We start from the raw sequence: 6,557 nt of genomic DNA on the forward strand, positions 1-6,557 counted from the left end.
TATTCAACATTAGCCCGGAAGTGCGAAAAACGGGCGCCGGGAGGCTCGGGAGGAGAGATAACTGGTTGCTGCAACAATTGCTGGCCTCCCACCCTTCAGTGACCTTCCTCGGGATAAAACAGAGGTACCTGCCAAAAATGAACGAAAACCATTGCAAAACGAATGTTCCGGGGCCAAAACACGCAGTTCGAGGTCCCGAAAATGGGCTGTTAAGCACCGAAAGTGGCATTCGACCTCGAAGTGGGTTTCTCAGCCCCCAGTGTCCCTCAAAAGGGAGCAAATAGGAAGTATGCCAAATATCAGAGCAATAGGAGATGGTTAAGCGGTCCCGAACCGAGGCACACGGCCTGACGGCTCCGAAAACCGGGAACCGGACTCCGAAATGGGAAAAATGGCCTACGGCCACCAAATGTAGCCTACGGACATTGAGAGATGGTCTACAGGACCTCTCCCTCCCCTCAGGAAAAGAAACAGAGAAAACCGAGTCTGGTTCGCAAACCGAGACAAGGCACAGAAAAGGGTTCGGGAGTCCGGAGGTAGGGCTCACGGCCGCAACTCCGAATCTTCTGAACAAGCACATCATGCAACATCACCAAGCGCTCAATTGGTGACGTCTGGGTCTTAAGGTCGGTCAAAAATGGGGTGTCTACAGTTGCCCCTCTTTGACAGAACTCGGAAGTCACAAGTGACGGGAGTGAATGTCAAAGCCCAGAGACGACCCATTTTTGACAAGGCCGAAGACTTAGACAAACATACAGGATAAACAGAGATGCGCCCGCAGGCATGCCCGCAGGCAGGGGGCAAAATGCAAAATGATACGCAGAAATATTTTGAAGATTGGACTTATACGCTACGCGAAGCCGATTTGAAAGTTGGACTTATACGCTACGCGAAGCCGATTTGACGAGTGGACTTATACGCTACGCGAAGCCAATTTGAAAGTTGAGGATTCATGCAATGCACTGTAATGTAATAACTGAAATGCAATGTAATAGCTAGGAAATGAAGGTACCTCACAGGGGCAATTGGTAATGACTTACCTCATGCTGCTGGGGATCTCTTGCTTCTTCTTGGTTGAACCGCAGGTACTACTTTTCTCCCTGACTATGGTCGCAGCTTTCCCTATTCTCCAACAGGGTGACAGACTAGGTTGGATCAGTATCCAGAATTGAGGTGCATACAGATGCTATCTCAATCTATGGGGCTGCCATACAGATTTCAAGCCGAGGATATACCCCTGGGTATTTAAACCAGACTTTAGTCTCGGAAATCCCGAACCTTTGCGTTCTAGGCATAAGCCATTCGAACTCTAGTTTCCACCGTCTCAGTTGGTCTCCTAGGAACTCACCGCAAACACAGGCAGGTGGCTATACCAGACCATGACGAGTCGTTCGGGCACGACTAACACCAAAGGAATTGCTCCTTTAGAGAATTTAAGGTCTCCTAGACCGGAAAGTGCACGAAGCGGCGCGAATAAATGCAAACGCGATGCGCAAAATAGCGCGAATGATGATGCAGGATTTAAGGTCTCCTTAGACCAAGGATAAGGTCTCCTAGACCGGGGAGTGCACAAGACAGTGCGATACAGAGTGAATGCACAAAACAGTGCTAAACAGATGCACAAAACAGTGCGATGCTAAAGGTGTACAAAACAGTACGAGCGAGGTGAATGCACAAAACAGTGCGATACCAATAAGGTGCGCAAGATAGCGCGATACAATGCACTAACAAGTACAGGTGAGATGCGCAAGATAGCGCGATGGAATGCATGCAAAATGCAAGTAAGGTGCACAAAACAGTGCAATGCGCAAGAAAGCGCGAGTGATTTGAAATGCACAGGACAGTGCGATACGCTAAACAGCGCGATTGAAATACACTAAACAGTGCGATTGATTCGAAATGCACTAGAAAGTGCAATGCGCTAAACAGCGCGATTGATTTGAAATGCACTAGACAGTGCGATACGCTAAACAGCGCGATTGAAATACACTAAACAGTGCGATTGATTCGAAATGCACTAGACAGTGCGATGCGCTAAACAGCGCGATTGATTTGAAATGCACTAGACAGTGCGATGCGCTAAACAGCGCGATTGAAATGCACTAGACAGTGCGATGCGCTAAACAGCGCGATTGATTTGAAATGCACTAGACAGTGCGATGCGCTAAACAGCGCGATTGAAATGCACTAGACAGTGCGATGTGAGATACAACCACAAGATGCACAAGACAGTGCTAGTGAGATACAAAGTGTAAGTGCACAAGATAGTGCGAGTGAATGCATGTTCTATGCAAATGAGGTGCATTTTCTATGCAAAAGATACGAGCATATTCTATGCAAGTATGGAAGAGTGCATTTTCTATGCAAAAGATACGAGCATATTCTATGCAAGTATGGAAGAGTGCATTTTCTATGCAAAAGATATGAGCATATTCTATGCAAGTATGGAAGAGTGCATTTTCTATGCAAAAGATACGAGCATATTCTATGCAAGTATGGAAGAGTGCATTTTCTATGCAAAAGATACGAGCATATTCTATGCAAGTATGGAAGAGTGCATTTTCTATGCAAAAGATGCGAGCATATTCTATGCAAGTATGGACGAGTGCATTTTCTATGCAAAAGATATGAGCATATTCTATGCAAGTATGGAAGAGTGCATTTTCTATGCAAAAGATACGAGCATATTCTATGCAAGTATGGAAGAGTGCATTTTCTATGCAAAAGATACGAGCATATTCTATGCAAGTATGGAAGAGTGCATTTTCTATGCAATATTGAAAGCAAATTCTATGCAGAATCGAAAGCAAGCATATTCTATGCATGAATCATAACGATGTGCGGCACGCATGCAACAACAGTGTATATGAAAATTCACATTCTATGTAGTAGGGGAGTATCAAATATGTACTATGGTGCCTCTGATTTACCTCTTAGAGGACTTTGCAACACACTTAGTTCAAAAAGGGCACACCCTGTTCATGTTGGCGAGAGGTAACATCTGCTGCTGCTGCTTTAATTGCCGTTCTGACTTGAAGCATGCTTAAGCTTGGAGTAGAGGCACGCTCATTCTTCAGGGCACTGGCAAGGCCCGAAGAGGTACATACGGGTTGCAATCCCAGAATTTTCTGAAGGTGAAACACACTCAGATGCTCAAAATTTTCCCTATTTCTTTTGCTTCGCAGTCCAGAACTTATATAGCTTCAGATAGGTCCTTGTTTTGCTGCTCTGACAATGACCTGGGTTGAACCCTGCGGTTTTATGAAAGAATGAATCTTGTTTTGCACAGATGTGGAGAACGGTACAGCACTCGGAGCGCAAAACGATTTTATTTTAGAATTGATAAATGAGCTTTTGACCGGGTATCGAGCCTACGACTGAACACAGCAAGACATCTCAACAAAGAAATAAAAGGCACGCAACCTAGACACATCGAGTAACACTCGAAACGACTCAAAACAAGAAACGAGACAAACAAAGCAAAAGACATGACACACAGGCGTGCACAAGGAGCCTGTTTCACCGGGTATTATTCCCACCCTTTCTTATTTGTGATTCTCACATCACTCGGCTCTCAAGCTCGGTTTTTCTGAAAAAGCCCTCTTCTCACTTTTCCTCTCATCGCACATCTCTCTATTCTTCATTCTCTCATTTTTCATCCCTCCCCTGGGTGGTTGATAGACGAACAACAAACTGTGGGCTCGTGTCCCTAGCATTCTGCTAGATTCTCTTTCTTCTGCTCACAACTAGTGAATTCCTCCCATGGAAAGGTTGCGCTACAACTGGGTGTGTAGCAAATCTGCAACTAACATCAGTTGATGATGCTTTGTTGGGGAGTTTGGACGTGGTAAGATCTGTCCGGATGATGGAGTGGAATATCTTGCCCCATTCTAGTTCGTGCTTCGCACTTTGCTCGATACCTCGTTGCTTGGAGGATGTGAGAACTTTCTGCCCTTTGTTGTGCCCTTTTCTGGCAGATAGAGTGCCCTTCTTGGCAAGTATGTTGACAATGGGAAAGACAGGAAGCCTGACTCAACTGTGCCCGTAGTTCATCATTTTGACCATTTTTTAGTTTTAGTTTTCTCCTAAAAAAAATTGACCAAAATGAGAGTTAGATTAACATGCTTGTTCAGTTTTCTGATTTAAAATCATGCAAGTTAGGCTATAAGCACTGAAAATTTTCCTCTTTTGGGTCCAAGAAATGGTCCAGTTTTGAAAATGGAATACTTTGCGAGAAGATTAGTCAACCTCAGTAAAAAAAATTCTCAAAAACTATTTCGCAAACGGCCACTGCTGAACGAGCACGGAACCTACTCTTGAGATACACAACCTTGGATCCATAGCAATGAAAAATTGCCCCTTGTCTGAAGGACACTGCATGGCAATGGAATGTTGCCCCTTGTTTGAATGGCACTGCGGCGTTCTGAATGGCAACGGAAAGTTGCCCCTTGTTTGGATAGCACCACAGCGCATTGAATGGCAACGGAAAGTTGCCCCTTGTTTGGATGGCACCGCAGCGCATTGTAGGCAGTCCTTAGAGCGACGAATACAACCAAATTCTCAGATACAGAGAAATCGAAGATGATCAAAACCATTACATGGGCACAGTCAATTTGAAGTATTTTACGGCTGGACTTCAGAATGAAGTTGCCTACGTATCCCAAAGATGGGAATCAAGCCTCACGTAGTTCGGGGTTAAGGTACACTCGGGTATTAACCTTTCCTTTTTAGGCTCTAACTTTTGCCAAGGCGCCTGTTGCAGGTTTTCGACCTTGCGAGCTTCGTTTTTCTTTCCTTTTCGATTCTTTTCATTTCTTTTCTTTTGATTTTCTTTTTTTGTTATTTTCTTTGCATTTTTCTTCACTTTTCTTTCTTTTTTTGTTTTCTTTTTTTTCTTTTACATTTTTTTGCTTCTTTTCTTCTTTTTTGTATTTTTCTCTTGCTCTAACTTTTGCCTGGGTCGCCCTTCCGGGTTTTCGGCCCAGCGAGCCTCTCAAAGGGTAAAAGTATAACAAGTCCATGCCAAATGGTTTTGAGATCCTAGAGTCATCTGAATCCAGGAGAATGGCTGCTGCTTTGCAAGAGGACTCATCTTCAGCTCTTCGAGCATGTCTGATATCTTTGCCCCTAGTTCGAGGGGTACTTCTGTTCTAGCTTTGCAAGCTTCTTCTGATCTTCTGATCTTTTGATCTGACTTTCCTGGCCTCTTGTTCGAGGGCTGCTTCAAATCTAGCCACACAGGCCTCACATCGTAGTTGACCGTCGAACCTTCTGATTTCAAGTTCAAGGTTTGGAAGCGAAGGGGTTGAGTCTCGAGGCTGAGAGCGATCCTAGGCTGCACAATCTCAAGAGCGATTCCACACAGGTCTTCGCAAGACCGCGCAAAACATTTTGTTTTTGAAAGTTTTTAAGAAAGCGACAAATCGCTCGCGCTGAAGGTAGTGTGAAACCAGTTTGGATCAAGCCAGGGTCCTTCTCAGTACTCACGCTAACAAGCATGATTTCATTCATTAAGGGCTTAGCATGCCTCTCTTTCTCTCAAATGATCAAAGTTTTGCAAATCCCAAGGAATTACTTCCTCTTTGTTTTCACCGCAGTGTTCAAAAAGTTTTGAAAAACTTAGGTTAAATGCAATGATTCTGGGGCACAAGAGAGCAGGTGGAATGCACTGCCATTTCATTCAGATTCCATCACACCTAGCACACGGCAGCAGCGAACACAGAAGTGCAAAAATTACTGCTGTTTCATTTAAATCTTTCTGGCACAATTGGCACAAAGCAGGAGCAAGCACAAAGCATGAAAAAACATTGCTGTTTCAATCAAATCTGCTGGTGTTACTGGCTCCCTGGCAGAAACAGACTCAAAACAAAACGAAAAGACAAGCATAAAACAAAATGGTGACGCCCGAGGTAACATCCCCCGGAATCACCCGACTTCTATACAACAGGACTGACTCGATACAACAAGACAGACCCAAAACAAAACGACAATACTGACTCAATACCCAAGTCAGAAAGCACAAAAACTAGTATTTGCAAAATGTTCAAAACAGTGCGTGCCATACGCCACATCCGGAGTAATCTGAGTGCCGCCTGCAGGTGGTTCATCCCTCGATCACATCTCATTATCCCACCATAAGTTCACTGATCAAGTGCCGATAGACTTTGTAGGACCTGGTGCAGGGATGACCCCGTTGTCGATCAGATCTTGTATTTCGTGGCGGAGACGAAAGCACATGTTAGTGTCATGACCGGTTTGCTGATGGAAGGCACAGTAGTCGGCTGGGTTGTGCGAGAGAGGGAGGTTCTTTGGTAATGGCTGCGGCTCCAGGGGCTTCAAATCCCCCTCTCTAACCAAGATCCTAAAGGCCGCTGATAGAGACATGTATAGTGGTGCGAACACCCTCTGGCCTCGAGGTGGGTATTTTGAGGTTTGTGGATTTTTACTGGGTGCACCAGCAAAGGGATTGGCAGGTGCTGGCCTGGTTTTCCGATCTCTTCCGAGTAAGGGTTTAGAGCTGAAAGGAACATTCCTGGTACAGCGGCCCTTCTCCCGGA

Source organism: Camellia sinensis, chromosome 6 (assembly GCF_055761805.1).
Source record: "Camellia sinensis isolate YWXY chromosome 6, ASM5576180v1, whole genome shotgun sequence".
NCBI classification, from domain to species: domain Eukaryota; kingdom Viridiplantae; phylum Streptophyta; class Magnoliopsida; order Ericales; family Theaceae; genus Camellia; species Camellia sinensis.